The 27,386-nt window shown below is 48.0% G+C and overlaps 1 protein-coding gene across 2 annotated transcripts in view; it reads left to right on the top strand.

Annotated features, from left to right (window-relative positions):
* Nucleotides 1-5,260: 5,260 nt before the first annotated feature.
* Nucleotides 5,261-27,386, top strand: part of FBXO10 (F-box protein 10) — a 199,492-nt gene continuing 177,366 nt past the window's right edge. Inside the window, exon 1 of one of the 2 annotated variants that reach the window (XM_073549669.1) lies at nt 5,261-5,845. The gene's annotated coding sequence lies outside the window, so the exon portion shown is untranslated. The remainder of the gene's footprint in view (nt 5,846-27,386) is intronic. The other variant, XM_073549668.1, reaches the window with a different exon arrangement.

The raw sequence follows: 27,386 nt of genomic DNA, 5'->3' as shown, positions 1-27,386 counted from the left end.
CTTTTAGAATTGCTACATCTAATAGGTGTTACTAGAGTTTTAGTCCTCTTTCTATCTGAAGAGGCAATTTACATATTTATTATATCTAGCATAATTCTAAATAGGCATGGTATATATGAATAGTGCTTTAATTATAAATACTGCTTTACTTTTGAAATATTCTGCATAGTGCCTATGCTATGTCCCATTTTCTATAAAATTTCTTGTGAGATGGCATGTACAATTAACGTATTGTGCACCATTAGTGTCAATAATGAGATACTGTAGATGTGAATACAGCCTTATATGACATTTTACATATCACAATTTAAAGTAATGTGGTTTTGATAAATGTATTCATGCACTGTGGTTATGTATTACAACTTTTAGTGCTGTGTTGCATTTTTTTTTAAACAATGGAGAGAGCCCTGCCCTTGCAGCCTACAGGGTAATGGTGAAAGAGACAGTAGGTTGGGGCTTTACAGCAGCTCTGGTGGTGGTATGGTGGATGTTGGGTTACTGTAAGCTTTCTTGAAGAGATGGGTTTGCAAGTTCTGTCTGAAAGTTCCAAATGTGGTGGATAATCGAACGTGTTGGGCCACAGAATTCCAGAGGATGGGGGACACGTAGAAGTCTTCGAGGCGATTGAGTGAGGAAAGTACATGAGCATAAAAGACAAAAAGGTATTGAGAGGACAGGAGATTGCAAGTATGAATATATCAGGACATTAGTTTGGAGATATATGGAGAAGAGATTATGAATGGCCTTGTAGGTCAATATTAGTAGTTTAAATTGGATTTGTGGGGAATTTGAAGCCAATGAAGGAATTTGTAGAGGGGAGAAGAATGGTAGCAGCAAGGAGAGGGGAGGATTAGTTGGGCAGCAGAGTTAAGGACAGTCTTGGAGAGGTGCGAAAGTGTTAGCTGTAGGCCACAAAGGAGGATATTGCAGTAGTCAAGGTGAAAGATGAGGGCATGTACTAGCATTTTAGTTGATTGAGGGTTGAGAAAGGGACGGATTCTGGAAATATTTTTGAGTTGGAGGCAACAGGGGATAATAATGGCTTGGATGCGTGGTTTGAAGGACAAGGCAGAGTCCAGGGTTACTCAGAGGCAGCGGACTTCCGGAAAGTGTGATGTCATTTAGTGTGATAGATTGAATAGTGGAGTTAAGTTGGATGATGTAAAGATGATGAGATTGGTTTTGTCCATATTGAGCTTTAGGAAACATGCCGAGAAGGATATAGCTTTAGGTTTCTGGACAAAAGAGAGGTGATGTCTGGTCCAGAGAAGTAGATATGAATGTCAAAACAGTATAAGTGGTACTCGAAGCCATGGTACTTTGATTTGTCCCTGGCCAAAGTTATAGAAGGAGAAAAGTAGATGGAGGTTATCGCCGGTCACTGAGGCTGCAGAAAGTTCACTGTGAGAATTTTCTCCAAGTGAACTCACCGCTGCACTGTGAAGCTTTTTCTCACTGTGCTAGCAGGGATCTCACCGAGGTCACCGCAATTCAGGGGCCCGCTGGGAATACAGCCTCAGTGATGTCACCGCTAGTCACTGATGCTGCACTCGCAGCAGCTTATTCTCCCAGGGTTCTCAGCCTGGACCGTCGCATCTTCGCACTGTCCAGATTGAAAACTGTTTATCTACAGACATAGATTATGGCATGGGACAGAACGACGGACAGGTGAGGGATATTGTTGTTTTTTATTTTTATTTTATTAAAAGAGACGATGGCTTCAGTGTAATGGGTGATGACGTATTTTTTAATTTAGAATCATTAAAGGAGTCTGTAATTCTTCCAATTAAAGGACTTTATTCTGGCTCTGTGCTAATTTACTATACAATTTTTTTGTCTAATCTATTTAGAGCACAGGCTGATGAATACTCACATCAGTCACTGCCTGCTCTCGCTGTTATTAGCGGCAGCTGGCGTAGGTTGATGGGAGCCATAGTCCCACCAGCCAATGCCAGTCACCGGAGGTAAACTTTATATCTCCGATCACAGTTGCGGGCTCACGCTGTCATCTGACAGCAAGGGAACCTCGGCTGTCTGACTGGTAGTAATGATTTTACTGTCAATCAGATGCAGTGTTTGCAGTGCTGTCATGCACGACAGCCTGACAAACACCCGGTGTTCGGGGAGCCGAACCCTAAGGCGGAGTCATACTAGCGAGAAATATGGACGAGTGCTATGCGAGAAAAATCGCATAGCATTCGTCCCAATGTTAATCTATGGGACAGCTCCCATCATCCGTTTTTTTTTTCTCTCCCGTATTAAATGTGCGGAGGAAATCGCAGCATGCTGCGATTTGCACCGTATTACGCCTGAGACTCAGCAATGCAAGTCTATGGGTGCAAGAAAAAAATGGATTACACACGGAGCATACGTGTGACTTGCGAGAAATACGCACCGGTGTCCTTTACAAAATCCAGCAATTCAGTGCTCGATACAGTAAAATCACACTGACTTGTTAATAAAGGATAGAATACATGTATACACATTGAATACATATACAGTATATATACATATCATTGAGACATATATATATTTATATTTCATAGAGTTCTATATAGCATAATAGCCACTAAATCAATTGTTGGCTTCTGTAAAATCATTACAGAACCCGACATATGACACATGGTTTACACATAGTAAACCATGTCATATCAAAACGATTTATATATGTCTGTGTTTAATAAATGTATTCGTTTGTGTTAGGAAAAATTTGGAACTCTAGGGGTTAAACTTAGGGCTATAATCGCAGAAAAAATTGTGTGGGCTCCCGCACAATTTTCTCCGCCAGAGAGGGAAAGCCAGTGAGTGAAGATAGATATTAATAGCTTAGGAAGGGACCATGGTTATTGCCCCCCCCGGCAAAAAATATCTGCCCCTAGCCACCCCAGAAAAGGCGCATCTATTAGATGCGCCAATTCCGGCCTTAGCCTCTCTATTCCCATTGCCTTCAGTTGTGGCTCATGGGTTAATAAGGGATTAATGTCACCTTGCTATTGAAAGGTGACATTAAGCCGGGTTAATAATGGAGAGGTGTCAATAAGACACCTATCCATTATTAATCATATAGTAGTAAAGGGTTAAAAACGACACACACACTAATTAAAAATTATTTTAATGAAATAATTACACAAAGTTTTTGACCAAATTTATTATGCTGCCAATCCAACAAAAGCCCTTGTTCTCCTGTAACAAAAAAAAAATAAAAAAACAACAATATCCATAACTCTCCTCCGTTCAGTCAGGTCCCCCGCTGCAACCCATCACAAGGGGTTAACTAGTTTACAACCGGAATAAAGGCTAAGTGCCAGAAAAGGCGCGTCTTATAGATGCGCCTTTTCTGGGGTGGCTGGGGGCACATGTTTGTAGCCAGGGGGGCCAATAACCATGGTCCCTTCCTAGGCTACTAATATCTGCTCTCATTTCCATCTCTGGCGGAGAAAATACTGCGGGAGCCCAAGCAATTTTTTTCAACAAATTTACCCGTTAATTTAACACCATGTCCAAAATTTTACACACATACACTAATTTAAGTATTGATCAAAGACATATATGAAACTAAATGAAATGAAATGGTTTACTGTATGTAAACCTATAGTCATTTCATGTTGGGTTCTGTAATGACTTTTCAGAAGCCAGCAATTGATTTAGCAGCTAATATAATATGACGTTATATATATATATATGCACCGTATTTTCCGGCGTATAAGACGACTTTTTAACCCCTGAAAATCTTCTTAAAAGTCCGGGGTCGTCTTATACGCCGGGTGCAGACCAATCTCTGCATATACTGGGGGAGTGGTCACGATGACAAAGGGAGAGGGCGTCTCACAGGGAAGATGTGACTAGAGTTATCATCCCCCTTTTACCTCATTGGTGGCAGCGGTGCTATCTGTGGCCCTGTGCTGGGGGTCGGCAGCGGCTCCTCGTGTGGCATGGGGGCTCTGTGCTGGGGGTCGGCGGCGGCTCCTCCTCTTTGTGCAGCTGGGGGATGGCGGCGGCACTAAGTCCTGCGTCGGGGCTCTGCCAGAATATCCCCAAAGCCCGGAGGCAGCTCCATTGCTGCGATGCGGTGGCCTCTGGGAAAATGGCTGCTGGAGCCTGCGCAAGCTCAGATTCAGATCTCATCTCCCGAGATCTCGGGACGCCGGGGGCCTCCGGGCTTTGGGCATATGCCGGCGGAGCCCCGACGCAGGACATACAGCCACTGCCGTCCCCCAGCTGCACAAAGAGAAACCGCCACTGACCCCCAGCACAGAGCCCCCATGCTACACAAGAGGAGCTGCTGCCAACCCCCAGCACAGAGCCACAGATAGCACCACTGCCACCAATGAGGTAAAAGGGGGATAACTCCAGTTACATCTTCCCTGTGAGACGCCCCCTCCCTTGGTCATCGGAACCCCTCCCCCACTATATGTAGATTGCTCCGCACCCGGCGTATTAAATGACACACGGCGTATAAGACCCCCCCGACTTTTAAGAAGATTTTCTATTTTCACTGGAAAAGTTGGGGAGTCGACTTATACGCCCAGTTGTCTTATACACCGGAAAATACGGTATTCTATGTGTATATATCTATTCTTTCGTTTTGTGTTTTAACCTGTCATTGGGAACCATTATATGTCCATTTTGCAATCTAGTGAAAAAAATCGCATCCTCGCATTACAATCGGTTGACTTACGGATCACTGTTCATGAAACATTTGTGCGATTCTGGTCCGTGAAAAACGGACCGTATTTTTATACGTTGTGTGTGACTCCAGCCTAACAGTAACACATGGACTTCCTGGTGAAGTCCATGTTCGGTGTCCGTGTCCACACAGTAGGTGGTCGGTACAGATGCCAAACATTACTGTTTGGGTTCGCCCATCTCTAGACATGGGATTTCTTGAAATTCCATCCACTTTGCTGTAACATCTGGAAGCTGCAGGTTTGACACTGCACAAATATGTAAGGGGGACGACCAGATCGCGGGTACCTGCGTGCCGGATCCGGAACTGTTAAGGCTACATCCCGTTCCCTGGGGGAAGCAATAGTGAGCCGGACCAACCTCCTGACCATGGTGGGGTGGGGGCATATAAAGCAGAACGCTCGCAGCAGAGAGGTTTGGCGCCAACCCACGGCAGTGTGTAGTCAGGTGAGCGGTGCGCCCCGTTCCCCAGAGCACCACCTTGACAGAATGCAGCATTAGTGCTGCACAACGCCTGGGGGGGGTGACAGGTTCCCTTTAAGTAAAACTGTTAACCCCTGCTCTGCCTCCTGTCCGTCACTGCATCCGGCAACCTGCTTACAAATACACAGCGTCAAACCCGCAGCAATTCTGGATCGTGGGGTGACTATATCACTGGCACAATGTTATAGGTGTAGTTGGGCCTGTTGCAAGGTTAAGGGGCATCTATCCCTGGCACAATGTTATAGGAGCAATGAGCCGGTCACATGGTTATGTGGGGCCTATGCTAGTTACAGGGGCATTTGTAGAAAAGACCGGAATAATGACGAGAACACACTGTAAGCAGCACCCCAGTCTATGAGCAATCCAGTCAGCCATCTTCCCACACAGCTGTTCACTAGAGTAGGCAGGATAAAAGCCTGCTGCTGTCTGTGCTGATGTCACCGCTGCCAGCAGAGGCTGCTGAATGCTGGGTGGCTACCACATGATGGAGTTACATGAGCCGCACAGCTCCCTCCTTTCATTTTTACGACTCTTTCCTCCGCTCCCTCAAGTCTCTATGGTGCCGAGTGGAAACAACAGGAGGGGCTCCGCTTCTCCAGCCCGACTCTATGGTAGTGGCGGCTGCGGCTGCAGTGTCCGGGCGGCGGGAGGCTGCGGTGCAGAGTGGCGGGCTCAGGTAGGCTCAGTGTCCTGGCGGGCGCTTGTGGTGTGGCAGTGACTGCTGTGGTGCCGGCCGGGCTGCATCTCTGCGCATGGTGTGTGGGGATGCTGGAGGCGCAGGTACCACAGGAGCAGGAAGTGTGAGGAGCCGCCGGAGCTGTGCTGGGCTATGTGTGTGTGCCGCTGGAATGGGTGCTGCGGGGTTTGTAGGGAGCGACCTAGGGGCCGCTACATGACTAGTGCTGTGCCTTTAAATTAACCTGTGATGTGCTGTTTCAAGCTTTGTCTGACTGCCACATTCCATGTACTAGGAAACATTTCCTTTACCTGTGTTATCAAAATAGCACATTTTAGGGGTTGTCCAACTTTAGAAAAAAAAAATTCATATTTTGGGGCTAAAAATCATTTTTGTAACTGAGTTTCATTATAATCGTCTGCACCGTTTCCCTTCTATGTCCTCTGTCCTAGGGCGCAATCAGATGTGTGTATATATATTTATATAAGCAGGGTCCTCTCCTGTACTTGCGTGCCTTGTATTGCTCATGTTTACTGTACTTGTCTATATTTGCCCCTTTTCACATGTAAAGCACCATGGAATAAATGGCGCACTAAAAATGTATAATAATAATATATAATCGCTGTGCACGGACTGTCAAGCGTCTCTCCCGACCTGAGCGTGTCAGCTGCATAGAAATACATGGAGAGCTGCAGACCAGTCCGTGCTGAGATCGGAACACATTATAAGGACTGGCCGTCAGCTCTCCCGACCTGAGAGTGGCAACAGCATAGAAATACATGAAGAGCTGCAGACCAGTCCGTGCTGAGACTGGAACGCATTGTACTGACTGGCCGTCAGCTCTCCCGACCTGAGCGTGTCAGCTGCATAGAAATACATGGAGAGCTGCCGACCATTCCGTGCTGAGATCGGAACACATTATAAGGACTGGCCGTCAGCTCTCCCGACCTGAGAGTGGCAACAGCATAGAAATACATGAAGAGCTGCAGACCAGTCCGTGCTGAGACTGGAACGCATTGTACTGACTGGCCGTCAGCTCTCCCGACCTGAGAGTGGCAACAGCATAGAAATACATGGAGAACTGCCGACCAGTCCGTGCTGAGACTGGAACGCATTGTACTGACTGGCCGTCAGCTCTCCCGACCTGAGCGTGTCAGCTGCATAGAAATACATGGAGAGCTGCCGACCAGTCCGTGCTGAGATCGGAACACATTATAAGGACTGGCCGTCAGCTCTCCCGACCTGAGAGTGGCAACAGCATAGAAATACATGAAGAGCTGCAGACCAGTCCGTGCTGAGACTGGAACGCATTGTACTGACTGGCCGTCAGCTCTCCCGACCTGAGAGTGGCAACAGCATAGAAATACATGAAGAGCTGCAGACCAGTCCGTGCTGACACTGGAACGCATTGTACTGACTGGCCGTCAGCTCTCCCGACCTGAGCGTGTCAGCTGCATAGAAATACATGAAGAGCTGCAGACCAGTCCGTGCTGAGATCGGAACACATATTAAGGACAAGCCATCAGCTCTCCCGACCTGAGAGTGGCAACAGCATAGAAATACATGAAGAGCTGCAGACCAGTCCGTGCTGAGACTGGAAGGCATTGTACTGACTGGCCGTCAGCTCTCCCGACCTGAGAGTGGCAACAGCATAGAAATACATGAAGAGCTGCAGACCAGTCCGTGCTCAGACTGGAACGCATTGTACTGACTGGTCGTCAGCTCTCCCGACCTGAGCGTGTCAGCTGCATAGAAATACATGGAGAGCTGCCGACCAGTCCGTGCTGAGATCGGAACACATTATAAGGACTGGCCGTCAGCTCTCTCGACCTGAGAGTGGCAACAGCTTAGAAATACATGAAGAGCTGCAGACCAGTCCGTGCTGAGACTGGAACGCAATGTACTGACTGGCCGCCAGCTCTCCCGACCTGAGCGTGTCAGCTGCATAGAAATACATGGAGAGCTGCCGACCAGTCCGTGCTGAGATCGAAACACATAATAAGGACTGGCCGTCAGCTCTCCCGACCTGAGCGTGTCAGCTGCATAGAAATACATGGAGAGCTGCCGACCAGTTCGTGCTGAGATCGGAACCATAATAAGGACTGGCCGTCAGCTCTCCCAACCTGAGCGTGGCAGCTGCATAGAAATACATGGAGAGCTGCCGACCAGTCCGTGCTGAGATCGAAACACATAATAAGGACAGGCCGTCAGCTCTCCCGACCTGAGCGTGGCAGCTGCATAGAAATACATGGAGAGCTGCCGACCAGTCCGTGCTGAGATCGGAACACATAATAAGGACAAGCCATCAGCTCTCCCGACCTGAGAGTGGAAACAGCATAGAAATACATGAAGAGCTGCAGACCAGTCCGTGCTGAGACTGGAACGCATTGTACTGACTGGCCGTCAGCTCTCCCGACCTGAGAGTGGCAACAGCATAGAAATACATGAAGAGCTGCAGACCAGTCCGTGCTGAGACTGGAACGCATTGTACTGACTGGCCGTCAGCTCTCCCGACCTGAGCGTGTCAGCTGCATAGAAATACATGGAGAGCTGCCGACCAGTCCGTGCTGAGATCGGAACACATTATAAGGACTGGCCGTCAGCTCTCCCGACCTGAGAGTGGCAACAGCATAGAAATACATGAAGAGCTGCAGACCAGTCCGTGCTGAGACTGGAACGCATTGTACTGACTGGCCGTCAGCTCTCCCGACCTGAGCATGTCAGCTGCATAGAAATACATGGAGAGCTGCCGACCAGTCCGTGCTGAGATCGGAACACATTATAAGGACTGGCCGTCAGCTCTCCCGACCTGAGAGTGGCAACAGCATAGAAATACATGAAGAGCTGCAGACCAGTCCGTGCTGAGACTGGAACGCATTGTACTGACTGGCCGTCAGCTCTCCCGACCTGAGCATGTCAGCTGCATAGAAATACATGGAGAGCTGCCGACCAGTCCGTGCTGAGATCGGAACACATTATAAGGACTGGCCGTCAGCTCTCCCGACCTGAGAGTGGCAACAGCATAGAAATACATGAAGAGCTGCAGACCAGTCCGTGCTGAGACTGGAACGCATTGTACTGACTGGCCGTCAGCTCTCCCGACCTGAGCGTGTCAGCTGCATAGAAATACATGGAGAGCTGCCGACCAGTCCGTGCTGAGATCGGAACACATTATAAGGACTGGCCGTCAGCTCTCCCGACCTGAGAGTGGCAACAGCATAGAAATACATGAAGAGCTGCAGACCAGTCCGTGCTGAGACTGGAACGCATTGTACTGACTGGCCGTCAGCTCTCCCGACCTGAGAGTGGCAACAGCATAGAAATACATGAAGAGCTGCAGACCAGTCCGTGCTGAGACTGGAACGCATTGTACTGACTGGCCGTCAGCTCTCCCGACCTGAGCGTGTCAGCTGCATAGAAATACATGGAGAGCTGCCGACCAGTCCGTGCTGAGATCGGAACACATTATAAGGACTGGCCGTCAGCTCTCCCGACCTGAGAGTGGCAACAGCATAGAAATACATGAAGAGCTGCAGACCAGTCCGTGCTGAGACTGGAACGCAATGTATTGACTGGCCGCCAGCTCTCCCGACCTGAGCGTGTCAGCTGCATAGAAATACATGGAGAGCTGCCGACCAGTCCGTGCTGAGATCGAAACACATAATAAGGACTGGCCGTCAGCTCTCCCGACCTGAGCGTGTCAGCTGCATAGAAATACATGGAGAGCTGCCGACCAGTTCGTGCTGAGATCGGAACACATAATAAGGACTGGCCGTCAGCTCTCCCGACCTGAGCGTGGCAGCTGCATAGAAATACATGGAGAGCTGCCGACCAGTCCGTGCTGAGATCGAAACACATAATAAGGACAGGCCGTCAGCTCTCCCGACCTGAGCGTGGCAGCTGCATAGAAATACATGGAGAGCTGCCGACCAGTCCATGCTGAGATCGGAACACATAATAAGGACAAGCCGTCAGCTCTCCCGACCTGAGAGTGGCAACAGCATAGAAATACATGAAGAGCTGCAGACCAGTCCGTGCTGAGACTGGAACGCATTGTACTGACTGGCCGTCAGCTCTCCCGACCTGAGAGTGGCAACGGCATAGAAATACATGGAGAGCTGCCGACCAGTCCGTGCTGAGATCGGAACACATAATAAGGACAAGCCATCATCTCTCCCGACCTGAGAGTGGCAACAGCATAGAAATACATGAAGAGCTGCAGACCAGTCCATGCTGAGACTGGAACGCATTGTACTGACTGGCCGTCAGCTCTCCCGACCTGAGAGTGGCAACAGCATAGAAATACATGGAGAGCTGCCGACCAGTCCGTGCTGAGATCGGAACACATAATAAAGACTGGACGTCAGCTCTCCCGACCTGAGAGTGGCAACAGCATAGAAATACATGAAGAGCTGCAGACCAGTCCGTGCTGAGACTGGAACGCATTGTACTGACTGGCCGTCAGCTCTCCCGACCTGAGAGTGGCAACAGCATAGAAATACATGGAGAGCTGCCGACCAGTCCGTGCTGAGATCGGAACACATAATAAAGACTGGACGTCAGCTCTCCCGACCTGAGAGTGGCAACAGCATAGAAATACATGAAGAGCTGCAGACCAGTCCGTGCTGAGACTGGAACGCATTGTACTGACTGGCCGTCAGCTCTCCCGACCTGAGAGTGGCAACGGCATAGAAATACATGGAGAGCTGCCGACCAGTCCGTGCTGAGATCGGAACACATAATAAGGACAAACCATCATCTCTCCCGACCTGAGAGTGGCAACAGCATAGAAATACATGGAGAGCTGCCGACCAGTCCGTGCTGAGATCGAAACACATAATAAGGACAGGCCGTCAGCTCTCCCGACCTGAGCGTGGCAGCTGCATAGAAATACATGGAGAGCTGCCGACCAGTCCATGCTGAGATCGGAACACATAATAAGGACAAGCCGTCAGCTCTCCTGACCTGAGAGTGGCAACAGCATAGAAATACATGAAGAGCTGCAGACCAGTCCGTGCTGAGACTGGAACGCATTGTACTGACTGGCCGTCAGCTCTCCCGACCTGAGAGTGGCAACAGCATAGAAATACATGGAGAGCTGCCGACCAGTCCGTGCTGAGATCGGAACACATAATAAGGACTGGACGTCAGCTCTCCCGACCTGAGAGTGGCAACAGCATAGAAATACATGAAGAGCTGCAGACCAGTCCGTGCTGAGACTGGAACGCATTGTACTGACTGGCCGTCAGCTCTCCCGACCTGAGAGTGGCAACGGCATAGAAATACATGGAGAGCTGCCGACCAGTCCGTGCTGAGATCGGAACACATAATAAGGACTGGCCGTCAGCTCTTCCGACCTGAGAGTGGCAACGGCATAGAAATACATGGAGAGCTGCCGACCAGTCCGTGCTGAGATCGGAACACATAATAAGGACAAGCCGTCAGCTCTCCCGACCTGAGAGTGGCAACAGCATAGAAATACATGAAGAGCTGCAGACCAGTCCGTGCTGAGACTGGAACGCATTGTACTGACTGGCCGTCAGCTCTCCCGACCTGAGCGTGTCAGCTGCATAGAAATACATGGAGAGCTGCCGACCAGTCCGTGCTGAGATCGGAACACATTATAAGGACTGGCCGTCAGCTCTCCCGACCTGAGAGTGGCAACAGCATAGAAATACATGAAGAGCTGCAGACCAGTCCGTGCTGAGACTGGAACGCATTGTACTGACTGGCCGTCAGCTCTCCCGACCTGAGAGTGGCAACAGCATAGAAATACATGAAGAGCTGCAGACCAGTCCGTGCTGACACTGGAACGCATTGTACTGACTGGCCGTCAGCTCTCCCGACCTGAGCGTGTCAGCTGCATAGAAATACATGGAGAGCTGCCGACCAGTCCGTGCTGAGATCGGAACACATTATAAGGACTGGCCGTCAGCTCTCCCGACCTGAGAGTGGCAACAGCATAGAAATACATGAAGAGCTGCAGACCAGTCCGTGCTGAGACTGGAACGCAATGTATTGACTGGCCGCCAGCTCTCCCGACCTGAGCGTGTCAGCTGCATAGAAATACATGGAGAGCTGCCGACCAGTCCGTGCTGAGATCGAAACACATAATAAGGACTGGCCGTCAGCTCTCCCGACCTGAGCGTGTCAGCTGCATAGAAATACATGGAGAGCTGCCGACCAGTTCGTGCTGAGATCGGAACACATAATAAGGACTGGCCGTCAGCTCTCCCGACCTGAGCGTGGCAGCTGCATAGAAATACATGGAGAGCTGCCGACCAGTCCGTGCTGAGATCGAAACACATAATAAGGACAGGCCGTCAGCTCTCCCGACCTGAGCGTGGCAGCTGCATAGAAATACATGGAGAGCTGCCGACCAGTCCATGCTGAGATCGGAACACATTATAAGGACTGGCCGTCAGCTCTCCCGACCTGAAAGTGGCAACAGCATAGAAATACATGAAGAGCTGCAGACCAGTCCGTGCTGAGACTGGAACGCATTGTACTGACTGGCCGTCAGCTCTCCCGACCTGAGAGTGGCAACAGCATAGAAATACATGAAGAGCTGCAGACCAGTCCGTGCTGAGACTGGAACGCATTGTACTGACTGGCCGTCAGCTCTCCCGACCTGAGCGTGTCAGCTGCATAGAAATACATGGAGAGCTGCCGACCAGTCCGTGCTGAGATCGGAACACATTATAAGGACTGGCCGTCAGCTCTCCCGACCTGAGAGTGGCAACAGCATAGAAATACATGGAGAGCTGCAGACCAGTCCGTGCTGAGACTGGAACGCATTGTACTGACTGGCCGTCAGCTCTCCCGACCTGAGAGTGGCAACAGCATAGAAATACATGAAGAGCTGCAGACCAGTCCGTGCTGAGACTGGAACGCATTGTACTGACTGGCCGTCAGCTCTCCCGACCTGAGCGTGTCAGCTGCATAGAAATACATGGAGAGCTGCCGACCAGTCCGTGCTGAGATCGGAACACATTATAAGGACTGGCCGTCAGCTCTCCCGACCTGAGAGTGGCAACAGCATAGAAATACATGAAGAGCTGCAGACCAGTCCGTGCTGAGACTGGAACGCAATGTATTGACTGGCCGCCAGCTCTCCCGACCTGAGCGTGTCAGCTGCATAGAAATACATGGAGAGCTGCCGACCAGTCCGTGCTGAGATCGAAACACATAATAAGGACTGGCCGTCAGCTCTCCCGACCTGAGCGTGTCAGCTGCATAGAAATACATGGAGAGCTGCCGACCAGTTCGTGCTGAGATCGGAACACATAATAAGGACTGGCCGTCAGCTCTCCCGACCTGAGCGTGGCAGCTGCATAGAAATACATGGAGAGCTGCCGACCTGTCCGTGCTGAGAACGAAACACATAATAAGGACAGGCCGTCAGCTCTCCCGACCTGAGCGTGGCAGCTGCATAGAAATACATGGAGAGCTGCCGACCAGTCAATGCTGAGATCGGAACACATAAGGACAAGCCGTCAGCTCTCCCGACCTGAGAGTGGCAACAGCATAGAAATACATGAAGAGCTGCAGACCAGTCCGTGCTGAGACTGGAACGCATTGTACTGACTGGCCGTCAGCTCTCCCGACCTGAGCGTGTCAGCTGCATAGAAATACATGAAGAGCTGCCGACCAGTCCGTGCTGAGATCGGAACACATAAGGACTGGCCGTCAGCTCTCCCGACCTGAGAGTGGCAACAGCATAGAAATACATGAAGAGCTGCAGACCAGTCCGTGCTGAGACTGGAACGCATTGTACTGACTGACCGCCAGCTCTCCCGACCTGAGCGTGTCAGCTGCATAGAAATACATGGAGAGCTGCCGACCAGTCCGTGCTGAGATCGAAACACATAATAAGGACAAGCCGTCAGCTCTCCCGACCTGAGAGTGGCAACAGCATAGAAATACATGAAGAGCTGCAGACCAGTCCGTGCTGAGACTGGAACGCATTGTACTGACTGGCCGTCAGCTCTCCCGACCTGAGAGTGGCAACAGCATAGAAATACATGGAGAGCTGCCGACCAGTCCGTGCTGAGATCGGAACACATAATAAGGACTGGACGTCAGCTCTCCCGACCTGAGAGTGGCAACAGCATAGAAATACATGAAGAGCTGCAGACCAGTCCGTGCTGAGACTGGAACGCATTGTACTGACTGGCCGTCAGCTCTCCCGACCTGAGAGTGGCAACGGCATAGAAATACATGGAGAGCTGCCGACCAGTCCGTGCTGAGATCGGAACACATAATAAGGACTGGCCGTCAGCTCTTCCGACCTGAGAGTGGCAACGGCATAGAAATACATGGAGAGCTGCCGACCAGTCCGTGCTGAGATCGGAACACATAATAAGGACAAGCCGTCAGCTCTCCCGACCTGAGAGTGGCAACGGCATAGAAATACATGGAGAGCTGCCGACCAGTCCGTGCTGAGATCGGAACACATAATAAGGACAAGCCATCATCTCTCCCGACCTGAGAGTGGCAACAGCATAGAAATACATGAAGAGCTGCAGACCAGTCCATGCTGAGACTGGAACGCATTGTACTGACTGGCCGTCAGCTCTCCCGACCTGAGAGTGGCAACGGCATAGAAATACATGAAGAGCTGCAGACCAGTCCGTGCTGAGACTGGAACGCATTGTACTGACTGGCCGTCAGCTCTCCCGACCTGAGCGTGGCAGCTGCATAGAAATACATGAAGAGCTGCAGACCAGTCCGTGCTTAGATTGGAACGCATTGTACTGACTGGCCGTCAGCTCTCCCGACCTCAGAGTGGCAACGGCATAGAAATACATGAAGAGCTGCAGACCAGTCCGTGCTGAGACTGGAACGCATTGTACTGACTGGCCGTCAGCTCTCCCGACCTGAGCGTGGCAGCTGCATAGAAATACATGAAGAGCTTCAGACCAGTCCGTGCTGAGACTGGAATGCATTGTACTGACTGGCCGCCAGCTCTCCCGACCTGAGCATGTCAGCTGCAGAGAAATACATGGAGTGCTGCAGACCAGTCCGTGCTGAGATCGGAACGCATTATAAGGACAGGCCGTCAGCTCTCCCGACCTGAGTGTGTCAGCTGCAGAGAAATACATGGAGTGCTGCAGACCAGTCCGTGCTGAGATCGGAATGCATTATAAGGACAGGCCATCAGCTCTCCCGACCTGAGCGTGGCAGCTGCATAGAAATACATGGAATGCTGCAGACCAGTCCGTGCTGAGATCGGAACGCATTATAAGGACAGGCCGTCAGCTCTCCCGACCTGAGCGTGGCAGCTGCATAGAAATACATGGAGAGCTGCCGACCAGTCCGTGCTGAGATCGGAACACATAATAAGGACTGGCTGTCAGCTCTCCCGACCTGAGAGTGGCAACAGCATAGAAATACATGAAGAGCTGCAGACCAGTCCGTGCTTAGATTGGAGCGCAATGTACTGACTGGCTGTCAGCTTTCCCGACCTGAGAGTGGCAGCGGCATAGAAATACATGAAGAGCTGCAGACCAGTCCGTGCTGAGACTGGAACGTATTGTACTGACTGGCCGTCAGCTCTCCTGACCTGAGCGTGTCAGCTGCAAAGAAAAACATGGAGTGCTGCAGACCAGTCCATGCTGAGATCGGAACGCATAATAAGAACAGGCTGGTTTCTCTCCCGACCTGAGTGTGGCAGCTGCATAGAAATACATGGAGTGCTGCAGACCAGTCCGTGCTGAGATCGGAACGCATTATAAGGACAGGCCGTCAGCTCTCCCGACCTCAGCGTGGCAGCTGCATAGAAATACATGGAGAGCTGCTGACCAGTCCATCCTGAGACTGGAACGCAATGTACTGACTGGCTGTCAGCTCTCCCGACCTGAGTGTGGCAGCTGTGTAGAAATACATGAAGAGCTGCAGACCAGTCCATGCTGAGACTGGAACGCATTGTACTGACTGGCCGTCAGCTCTCCCGACCTGAGTGTGGCAGCTGCATAGAAATACATGGAGTGCTGCAGACCAGTCCGTGCTGAGATCGGAACACATAATAAGGACTGGCTGTCAGCTCTCCCGACCTGAGCGTGGCAGCTGCATAGAAATACATGGAGAGCTGCTGACCAGTCCATGCTGAGACTGGAACGCATTGTACTGACTGTATAAGCCGAGAGGGGGACTTTCAGCCCCCAAAAAATGGGCTGAAAATCTCGGCTTATACACGAGTATATACGGTAATAACATTTCCCACATGTCTACTTTACATCAGCATAATTTTGAAACCAAAATTTTTTTTTTTATGCTAAGAAGTTATTAGGGTTAAAAGTTGACCAGCGACTTCTCATTTTTACAACACCATTTTTTTTTTTTAAGGACCATATCACATTTGAAGTCACTTTGAAGGGTCTATATGATAGAAAATACTCAAAAGTAACACCATTCTAAAAACTGCACCCCTCAAGGTACTCAAAACCACATTCAAGAAGTTTATTAACCCTTCAGGTGCATTACAGGAATTTTTGGAATGTTTAAAAAAAAAAATGAACATTTAACTTTTTTCACAAAAAATTGACTTCAGGTCCAATTTGTTTTATTTTACCAAGGGTAACAGGAGAAATTGGACCTCAAAAGTTGTAGTACAATTTGTCCTGAGTACGCTGATACCCCATATATACAGGTAAACCACTGTTTCGGCGCATGGCAGAGCTCGGAAGGGAAGGAGCACCGTTTGAATTTTTCAATGCAAAATTGGCTGGAATTGCGATCGGACGCCATGTCACGTTTGGAGAGCCCCTGATGTGCCTAAACAGTGGAAACCCCCCACAAGTGACACCATTTTGGAAAGTAGACCCCCCCATAAAGAACTTATCTAGATGTGTGGCGAGCACTTTGAACCCCCAAGTGCCTCACAGAAGTTTATAATGTAGAGCCGTAAAAATAAAAAATATTTTTTTTTCACAAAAATGATATTTTCGCCCCCAATTTTTTATTTTCCCAAGGGTAACAGGAGAAATTGAACCCCAAAAGTTGTTGTGCAATTTGTCCTTAGTATGCTGATACCCCATATCTGAGGGTAAACCAATGTTTGGGCACATGGCAGAGCTCGGAAGGGAAGGAGCACAGTTTAACTTTTTCAACGCAGAATTGGATGGAATTGAGATCAGACGCATGACGTGTTTGGAGAGCCCCTAATGGGCCTAAACAGTGGAAACCTCCCTATTCTAACTCCAGCCCTAACCTCAATACACCCCTAACCCTAAGGCTTCTTTCACACATCCGGCTTTGTGTCTCCGGCGCCGTGCGGCGAAAAGCCGTAGGGACGGATCCGGGATGGGCCGGAGACACCGGATGCCTGTGTGGCCGGATACGGTGGCGAACACATTTAAAAGAGCAGCGTGAGACTCAGAGTCTCCGCACATGCGCTATGAGAAAAACCGGTCCGGCGCTGTCAAAAAATGTTGCAGCGAACGTTTTTTGCAGACGCCGGACGGCTACTTTTTGCCGTATTCGGCAAAAACCGGATGCGCCGTATACCCATCCGGCACGGTGCGGCGACAATACAACTCTATGGGACAAAACCGGATCCGGTACCGGATCCGGTTGTTCCAAATTTCGCCGCATCGTGCCGGATTCAAAAAGCCGGATGTGTGAAAGCAGCCTAATCCCAACCATAATCCTATCCACAAACCTAACCCTAATTCCAACTCTAATCCCAACTTTAGCCCCAACCCTAACCCTAATGGGAAAATGGAAATAAATACATTTTTTTTTAATTTTATTTTTCCCTATCTAAGGGGGTGATAACGGGGGGTTTGATTTACTATTTATGGCGGTTTTTATGTTTGGCAGCTGTCACGCTAAAAGACGCTCTTTTTTAAAAAAAAAGTAATTTGTGCATCATCACATTTTGAGAGCTATAATTTTTCCATATTTTGGCCCACAGAGTCAGGTGAGGTCTTGTTTTTTGCGGGACAAGTTGACGTTTTAATTGGTACCATTTTCGGGCACATGACATTTTTTGATCGCTATTTTATTCCGATTTTTGGGAGGCAGAATGAACAAAAACCAGCAATTCATGAATTTCTTGGGGGGGGGGGCGTTTACACTGTTCCACGTGTGGTAAAATTTATAAAGCAGTTTTATTTTTCGGGTTAGTACAATTACAGAATTACCTCATTTATTTTTTTTTATGTTTTGGCGCTTTTATACAATAAAAACTATTTTATATAAAAAATAATTATTTTTGCATCGCTTTATACTGAGAGCTATAACTTTTTTATTTTTTCACTGATGAAGCTGTATGGCAGCTTGTTTTTTTTTGCGTGACAAGATGACGTTTTCAGCGGTACTATTTATATCCGTCATTTTGATCGCGAGTTATTCCATTTTTTGTTTTGCGGTATGATAAAGCATTTTGTGGGGCTTTTTTATGGTGTTCACTAAAGGGGTTAATTAGTGGGACAGTTTTATAGGTCAGGTCGTTAACAAGCGGGGATACCAAATATATGTAATTGTTTAGATTTTTATTTATTCAAATATTGATTCAATGTTAGAATAAATATTGATTTTTATTTTATTAAATATTTTTACAAATATTTACATTTATTTTATTTAATTGTTAGTTTTACACCGTGTCCCACTATGGGACACTTATTTTGTGCAGGCTGATTGCTTTTATAGCATGCAGATCTGCATGCTATAGAAGTTGTCAGCGCTGCAGCTTCTGTGCACTGACCTGTGAGACTTCCTGATATGCACTGCGCATGACAGGAAGTCTCTTAGGCCTGGAGACCCGGATATTGTCATGACGACATCGGGTCTCCATGGCAGCGATCGGGACCCCGCGACATGCCGTGGGGTCTCTGATCCAAAGGCAGAGGAGCTGTCAGAGCTGACAGCCCAACGCTGCGATCAAGTTTGATCGCAGTTTTTCGGGGTTAAAGTGCTGGGAATGGTCCATGACCTCTCCTGGTGTCAGCTGGGAGAATCAGCTGACACCCGGCCGCGATCAGCCACGCTCCCCCCGTGAGCGCGGCTGATCGGTGATGACATACTATCCTGCCCGTGGGAATTAAGTCCCAGGGCACATGGATGGGGGATAGTACGTCATCTGGCAGAAAGGGGTTAAAGGGAACCTGTCACATTGAAAATGCAATCCACATTGTTGCCTGCTTGCTAAAGAACAGGAGAATCTGAGTAGATTGATACATATATATTTTTTGGCTCTAAATCTGCTTATTCTTGGCTTCTCAGTCATTATTGAGGGTTTGACAGCCTTCCCTGTTTAAGGGAGGTTTCACTCGTCCAGATAATTCCGGTACCGGAAAAACCGGTACCGGAGCTATCCGTGTCCGTGTGGATACGTAGGCCATTCGTGTGTGATCCGTGTGCTATCCGTAAGTCCGTGTGTACCATCCGTGTGTGATCCTTATGCTGTCCGTGTAGTGAAATAATTGGTTTCAATATTAACCTTATGACTCCTAAAAACACACACGGATGGCACACGGACGCCATCCGTGTGCGGTACGTGTTTACACGGACCCATTGACTTGTATGAGTCCGTGTGATCCGTGCTGTTGCACAAAAACGGACATGTCAGTGTATTTTGCATACGGACACACGGTCCGTGAAAACACGCTGACATCTGCATAGACACATTCATTAGAATGTGTCTATGTGTGTCAGTGTCTCCGGTACGCGAGAAAACTGTCACTACACGTACCGGAGCCACTGACGTGTGAAACTGGCCTAAGTGTGCATACAAAGATAGTGATTAGTCACTGAGAAGCCCAGAATAAGCAGAGATTTAATAGGTTAAAGCACAGGTTCTGCTGAATCTTTTCCCATAAATCTTTCAATTTGCTCAGCTTCTCCTAACTATATCTCTCTGAGGCCGGCATCACACTTGCGAGAAACTCGCACGAGTCTCGCATCTCAATACCCGGCACTGCCACTGGCACTCGGGACCGGAGTGTGCGGCTGCATGTATTTCTATGCAGCTGAGCGCTCCGGGCCGAGTGCCAGTGGCAGTGCCAGGTATTGAGACGCGAGACTCATCCGAGTTTCTCGCAAGTGTGACCCTGGCCTAAGGCTACATTCCCACGATAAGCTTTTGATGAGTTTTTGATATTAGGATTTTTCTGCAGCATTCTGTACCCATTAACTAAAAATGGGTTGCTTGCATTTTTTAAAAAAAAATACGCAGTGTGAAAAACTGTGGAAATGTAGCCGAACATGCTGCCTGCAAATTAAATGACACTGCATTTTCAATGCCACAGGTTCACTCTAGGTTATATACCGGACACTGGGATCAGCGCCAGAGATTCACCGCTGGGCCCAGGGATGGTCAGTAAAGTGTAGTTTGGTTTCTTAAAACAAACTGCAGCCAGGGACTGCAGTTTTTTTTTCTTTTTTTAGGGGACAACCCTTTAAGCATGTGAAAACTCGCTGACAATGGGATAAAATGTAACCTTTATTATAACAATATTATACAGACCGTGCACTACCTATTCACACCTTGATGGTTAGTTAGACCAGGATTCCCCAACTCCAGTCCTCAAGGCCCACCAACAGATCATGTTTTCAGGATTTCCTTTGTATTGCTCAGGTGATAATTGCTTCACCAGTACAAAATAAAGGAATTCCTGAAAAAATGATCTGTTGGTGGGCCTTGAGGACTGGAGTTGGGGATCCCTGAGTTAGACAGTGACAAAGAGACACACATATACCCCACGTCTCTACATATTAGGTGCGGTGCATCAAGCACCATCACTTTTACAAGTCCTTTGTCTCTATGCGTTTCGTCGTCCAAACTACCAACGGACTCATCAGGTGACTTCTATTTGTAATGTCTAGTGCTGGGATAAGGTGTTATCTGCCCATGCTCGGGTGCTAACCGAGTATCTTTGGCGTGCTCGAAAAATATTATCAAGTCCCCACGGCTGTTTGACAACCACAACACATACAGGGATTGCCTAACAAACATTTTTTTCTAGCACGCTAAAGACATTCAGTTAGCACCCAAAGCATGCTCTGATGACACCTTATCCCAGTACGTTCACTTATCACTGGTAATAACCTATGGTATATTTTACTTTAACAAGACTGCACACTAAACGCCGTAAAATGATAAATGTATATCACAACACACTACTATACTATTCAGGACGAGTTGGAAAATTGATCGAACACCTAAAAGACTCCTATCTATTTATAATGAGTTACTAAAATATATGTTACACTGCTCTAGCGGTCAAATAATTGTCTACGATGTGCCAAGGGGACTTTTTTTATTTTTTATTGCTTATTGTGTTCCTGGTGGATCATAATAAGTTTTAGGTTCTTGGGTGCATGTGGACATAGAAAATGGAAACATTGCTACGATTTCATTCCAGCCATTGAAATATCTCTTCACTTGCAGAATGAAAGGCATGTCAAGGGAGCAGTAGGTCTCAACAGGCACAGTATACTGATTAGAGCACTCACTTGTAAACAAGTCTCATTATCAAGTATAACCAGAGACTTTTCCATATTGGCCTCCTGAGATCACAGGTATAGTCACATGGAGACAAATAGAAGAGGCCACTGTCTACCGGCTAGGACATTTTACTTTCCATAACCTAAATAGAGATTTATAAAAAGAAAAAAGTATAAATGATAGACTGTAAAATCAGAGGCAACTTGTTCAAAGGCTGGTCAACTACTAGGACAACACCTTCTGAATTTGAGTGTTTGCCTCCATCAAAAAAAAACAAACCTATTCTCACCTCTGGGGTGGCACCTGTGGTCAGATGTCATCTCTGATGGTGTGAGCACTGAGAAGCCAGCTCTTTAGCCATTTTTACACATAGATGTAATTAGTGAAAGGGCTATTGTATAGTCTGGTGGGTAGAGCCCAAGCAGGAGAACTATTAAGCCCAGGAAAAGCAACCCTATGCCCCTGGGATTGAGTGATGCTAGAGATCAAGGAGGCCCGCCAGTGCCTTTGCTGTGGTCGCTGTCGGGACTACAGCGAAGTCTGTGCAGCTGCATGGGACATTATCCTACGCAGTTCAAAAAATGCCCAACTGCCAAACGACATCTGATAGTCATCAGAAGAGAGAAGTCTTAAGGCCGGGGTCACACTGGCGAGGAATACGGGAGAGTGAGAGGCGCAAAAAGCACGCATTAGACACGGACCAATGATTCTCTATGGGGTCCCTCGCACCAGCCGTATATTTCTCATCCGTATTCTACGCTCCGTGCCAATCGCAGCATGCTGCGATTGTCAGCGTACTACGCCTGTAATACGCCAATGCAAGTCTATGGGTGCGCAAAAAATACGGATTACACACGGACCACACATGTGACTTGCGAGAAATACGCACCAGGTGTCTTTTAGCAAAGCCGGCAATTCAGTGCGCTATACAGTAAACTCACACTGACAGGTTTAATAAAGAAACGAAAGAATAGATATAGACAAATAGAATACATATATATATATATATGCATTCTATGAGTATATATCTATTCTTTCATTTCTTTATTAAAACTGTCATAGGGCTCCATTATATGTCCATTTTGCAAGCCTGTGAGAAAATCTCACCATACGGATGCCATACGGATTACATACGGATGCTGACATGCGCAAAATACGCGACCGCACCTTGATTACGGATGACATACGTAGCACTATTTAGGGGTCTGTCATCCGTATTACGCATGTAAAATACTGACCGTATTTTGCGTTGGTTAGTGTGACCCCGGCCTAAGGCCCCATCACATTTAGCGATGCACCAGCGATCCCGACAACGATACGACCCGGTCAGGATCACTGGTGCATCGCTAAATGGTCCCTAGTGAGCTGCCACACAGGCAGATCTCACAGCGATGCAGCAGCGATACAGCGGTCGTTACTTACCTTTCAGACGAGGCGATCCTGACGTCCTCCCGCCCACCTCCATGCGTTGCTTGTCGGTGCCAGCAGGGAGTGCCCGACGAGAAATGGAGCTGCGCGATCTCGTGCGATCAGCGGCAGACAGCGGGGGAGTCGGTCGGAGGTAAGTATCACACATAGCGATATCGCTAGCGATATCGCTGCTGCGTCACCAAATCGGTGATGCTTTAGTGATATTGCTAGCGATATCGCTGTGTGTAAAATCCCCTTTAGATACAGTGGTGGGAAGAGAGCGGAGGTCTTGTCCTGTAAACATGAGATGCTGTGGATGCCAAGGTCCAAGTTCAGGCTGAGAGAAGTTTTAGAGCACGTATAGTGCTATATGCAGCGGGAATGAGAAGATCACACCATGAGGGGCTCTTGGCTCAGTGTATTGAAAACTGTGGAGAACTGTCATCATCATCATCAACTGCTCCAATAAAAGCGAGTTTTTTTTTCCTGGACATAGCCTATTGAGACTGGCTTATCCTGAATCCCTTCTACAACTTTCCCCTTTTTATTTGGCCGATGACTGTCCGCCGGCCGGCAAGACCATCGTGACCATGGGCAGCATGAAACAGAGGCATGATTCCTTATTGCACGCAACTTTGTTTTATATTGGATTTATGTAGAGCAAGAGATTGGTTAATTAGGCTGCCACTAGCGAGACAATTTTTCTTGCTATACTCAGTTTTCTTGAAATTAGAACGTAAGACTAATTTAAGTGGTATAATTTTTGTTGAAATGTACCACAATAGCCAGATATTACTTATAAAATATATTTATGGGGCTTATAAAATCCGTACTTTTTTTAATGCATTTTAAGATGACACCAGGCCTAAAATGGCTTGTCAATTGAAAACAGGTTATCGCCCATCCACAGGATGGGTGATAACTTACTGATCGGTTGGCGTCCAACCACTGGAACTTGCACCGATCGACAGAACTGGATTTTTTTTATTTTTAACAGGACACTTTCATGCCCAACAGTCACTCCATTTATTCTGTATGAGGCAGTCAGAAAAAGCTCAAATCATTAGGAAATTCACTGAGACTGCGTTCCTTCCGATGAGATCACCGCTAGCACAGTGAGGCTGCGGCCACACTATCAGTATTTAGTGAGTATTTCACATCAGTATTTGTAAGCCAAAACCTGGAGTGGGTCAAACGTGCAGAATTGGTGCACTCTTTTCTATTATACCTTGTCCTCTGATTGTTCCTTACCTGGTTTTGAATTACAAATGCTGAGAAATACTGATAGTGTGGCCGTAACCTAAGAAAAAGTCTCACGGTGCAGAGGTGAGTTCACTGCAGTTCATCAAGAAAATTTCACTGCTGCCCCCATTTTTTATAACCAGTAAAGGCTAAGCAGAGAGCTGGGGGGGCAATATTAATAGTCTGGGAAGGTCCATACATATCCAGATCATAGATATAATCTTTACCTTAGCTGGTTATTAAAAATAAAGGGAACTCCACACCATTTTTTTCATGTATTTTATTTTTTAGCTAAATGTACAGAAAACTACACACACTAATTATATATCTCACTGTCCTTTATCTATATCCTATCTTTGCACATCTAACACTTAAACAGCTGTAATTTCTATTCTGCATTCTATTCCAGTACATGTGACACTGATGGTGAACACTGATTGTACACATAGACACGGATAGTCCCGGTACTGTTTTTTCTAGTACCGGAAATATCAGGACGTGTGAAGGGGGCCTTAGTGCCTCTCTGGCACAATTGTAGCATGAGAGCAGTGGGGCAAATACAGACCCTTTTGGAATGCCTAGAGTGGCCTGTCAGTATAAAACTGAGAGTGATATTACACTGCTTTACGAACACAAGTACAGTGTGTTATGTAAGTGAACAAACAATGGAATCTTCAAGTCCACTTGAAAAAGACTAGGGGAAAAACCTAATTAAAATGAAACAAATTTCCGCAAGAAAATGTTTGAATTTTTCAAATAAACATACACAAGTTTAATCACATGTTTATTGACTTGCACTATAAAGTTCTCATTTTTTAGCCTACACTGTAATACAATTACTGAAAGACAATACTAGAAATTCCGTTATTTGATTAGCGCTCTGCAAATCTAATATATAATTACCTTGTAATGTTTTCACTTCCTGTTCCGTCCAGATGTGTCCGGATCCCAGAATTCCAAGCGGCGGAAGTTCACCGACCGCCATATTGGGACACCCAAGTCTCAATATGGAAACTGCTGGTGGTACCACCAGCGGAACACCGTTGCAACACACACACACACACACACACACTATACGCCGTACGCACCACACAGACACACAAACACACTGTATATGCCATACACACACACTGTATACGCCGAACGCAGACTATTCGCGGTACCACCAGCGGAACACCATCGCCGGGATCAGCCGAATGATTCACTGACCGTTCACAGTTTTAATGACTGCCGCTATCTGTCTGCACAAAGATTGCGGTGGTCTGATTTACTGCGCCTGCACGAATTCCGTGCAGGCGCAGTGAATCATTTGGCTGATCCCGGCGGCAGATGCGCAACGTGTCTACAGGCAGAGGAAGCCGGTCACATTAAAGGGGTTTTCTCACGAACGAAAGTTCATTTTAAAAATTGTCTGTGTCTGACCATGTACAGAACATACCACATCTCCTGGGCAGGGGAGGAAGCAAAAGACAATACTGACATTACAGCAGGGGATCACAGAGGATTCATTTTGAGAGGTAAAATATTTCACTGTTTTTAAACAATATTTTACCTCACAAAATGTATCCTCTGCGATCTCCTGCTGTAATGTCAGTATTGCCTTTTGCTTCCTCCCCTGCCCAGGAGCTGTGGTATGTTCTGTACACGGTCAGACACAGACAATTTTTAAAATGAACTTTCGTTCATGGGAAAACCACTTTAAAAAGCAAATACCAAGAATATACCATCAAAGACAAGGACAGCTATCCAAGTTACCACAGAAACATGACAAGGGAGTTAGCACATGGGGTAGACAGGTCAAAGAAGAGAGCACAGACTGGAGAAGTCAGCACATGGTGAAAGAGAGAGTGGATAGGTGGGTGAGCACATGGGGGGGATAGCTTCTCAACACTGCAAAGCCTGCCCCCATCGTGACATTATCGCCCTCCCGATGCGATACCATCTACTTATAGAATAAAAGTGTTTAAGTCATTATTCTCCCAAAATGTTGCTAATGAAAACTACAACCTGTCCAGTAAATAACAAGTCTTTAAACAGTTATGTTGAAAATAAAAGTGTCTTTTAAAGATGTTATCCAGCTTTAAAATACAGAAGTGACTTCCGGTTCCGGCGCTGTGATGTGAGGACGCAGGAGACAGAGCTCCGCGCTCCCCTCAGTTACAAAGACCGACACAGACCACCCCAAGGCTGCGGGAGACAGCGGGAAGTGAGGGATAAGGAGTGGGAGACGCCGGTATATGGAGCGGTACCTTCTCCGGAGCGGTGGCAAGCACTTAAAGCCAGGAGCTGCTGGGGAAGACCACGCAGCACGAGATCACAAAATGGCGGCGGGCGCGGCAGACGCGGGATACAGCGGTCTGCAGGGAGGTGAGCAGAGCCTGATGGAGGAGGAGGGGAGGAGGCAGCATGAGCAGCCGGCAGCCCAGCAGAGCAGTCAGTTAGCGGACGTGCTCATAGACTATGATCGCCTGGCAGGAGCAGTGGCAGCACACCTGGCGGACAAGATAAAGGAGTCCCTGGAGGCCATGGTGGGGGTGGCGCTATCCCCCATTAAAGAACAGGTCACACAGCAGGGAGCCAGAGTGGCAGAGCTGGAACAAAGATTATCTAACACAGAGGATGAGGTGACAACGTTAAAGGGGAAAATGAAGGAGATGGAGGAGGGTTCCCAGGCTATGAAAGACAAACTGGAAGATCTAGAAAACCGTTCCAGGAGAAGCAACTTAAGACTGGTAGGGTTACCGGAATCAATAACCATGCGGCAGCTGGATAACATTTGCGAAACAGAGATTCCCAAGGCGCTGGGCCTGACACACAGATGCAGAGTGGAAAGAGCGCACAGAGTGGGCCCGGTAAGAGAAAACACGAGCGCATGGGGAGCGAACGGGAAGGAGGGTAATGCAGGGGTGACTGGATCAGCCAGACCGCGCCAAGTCATAATAAAATATTTGGAATACAAGGACAAAGAAGAGTTGTTGCGAGCATTTAGAGGACGGAGGACCCCACTGTCTCTTCAAGGACATAAAATATTGATCTTTGGGGATTATTCGGCAGAGGTCACCCGGAAAAGGAAGTCCTTCAGCAAGATATGCACTACACTGTACCGCAAGGGTATAAAGTTTCAGCTACTATATCCTGCTCTTCTGAGAGTGACAAAACGTAATGGATCTTTTTTTGTGACAAAGGACTTGAGAGAGGCGGAGAGATGGATGGAGGAGATGGAGGACAGAAACCTGACAAGTGAATCTCCGGAGAGGAGGGGTGGTCGATATGGGGAGAGGGAGGGGGAGGTTCAGGAGGAGGGCTGGAATGAATGGACTGAAAGGAGAGAGGAAAGGAAGGAGCCTCACATGGAGAATCCTAAGGCACGAAGAACGCCGCCACACAAGTCGGGAAACAAGGGCAGGGGAGTGCCTTGAGAGAGACTCTGGGGAGTGG

This window comes from Dendrobates tinctorius, unplaced genomic scaffold, assembly GCF_039654945.1.
Source record: "Dendrobates tinctorius isolate UK_male_01 unplaced genomic scaffold, ASM3965494v1 ptg000160l, whole genome shotgun sequence".
In the NCBI taxonomy this organism is placed as follows: Eukaryota; Metazoa; Chordata; class Amphibia; order Anura; family Dendrobatidae; genus Dendrobates; species Dendrobates tinctorius.
This window is presented reverse-complemented; position numbering and strand designations above follow the sequence as displayed.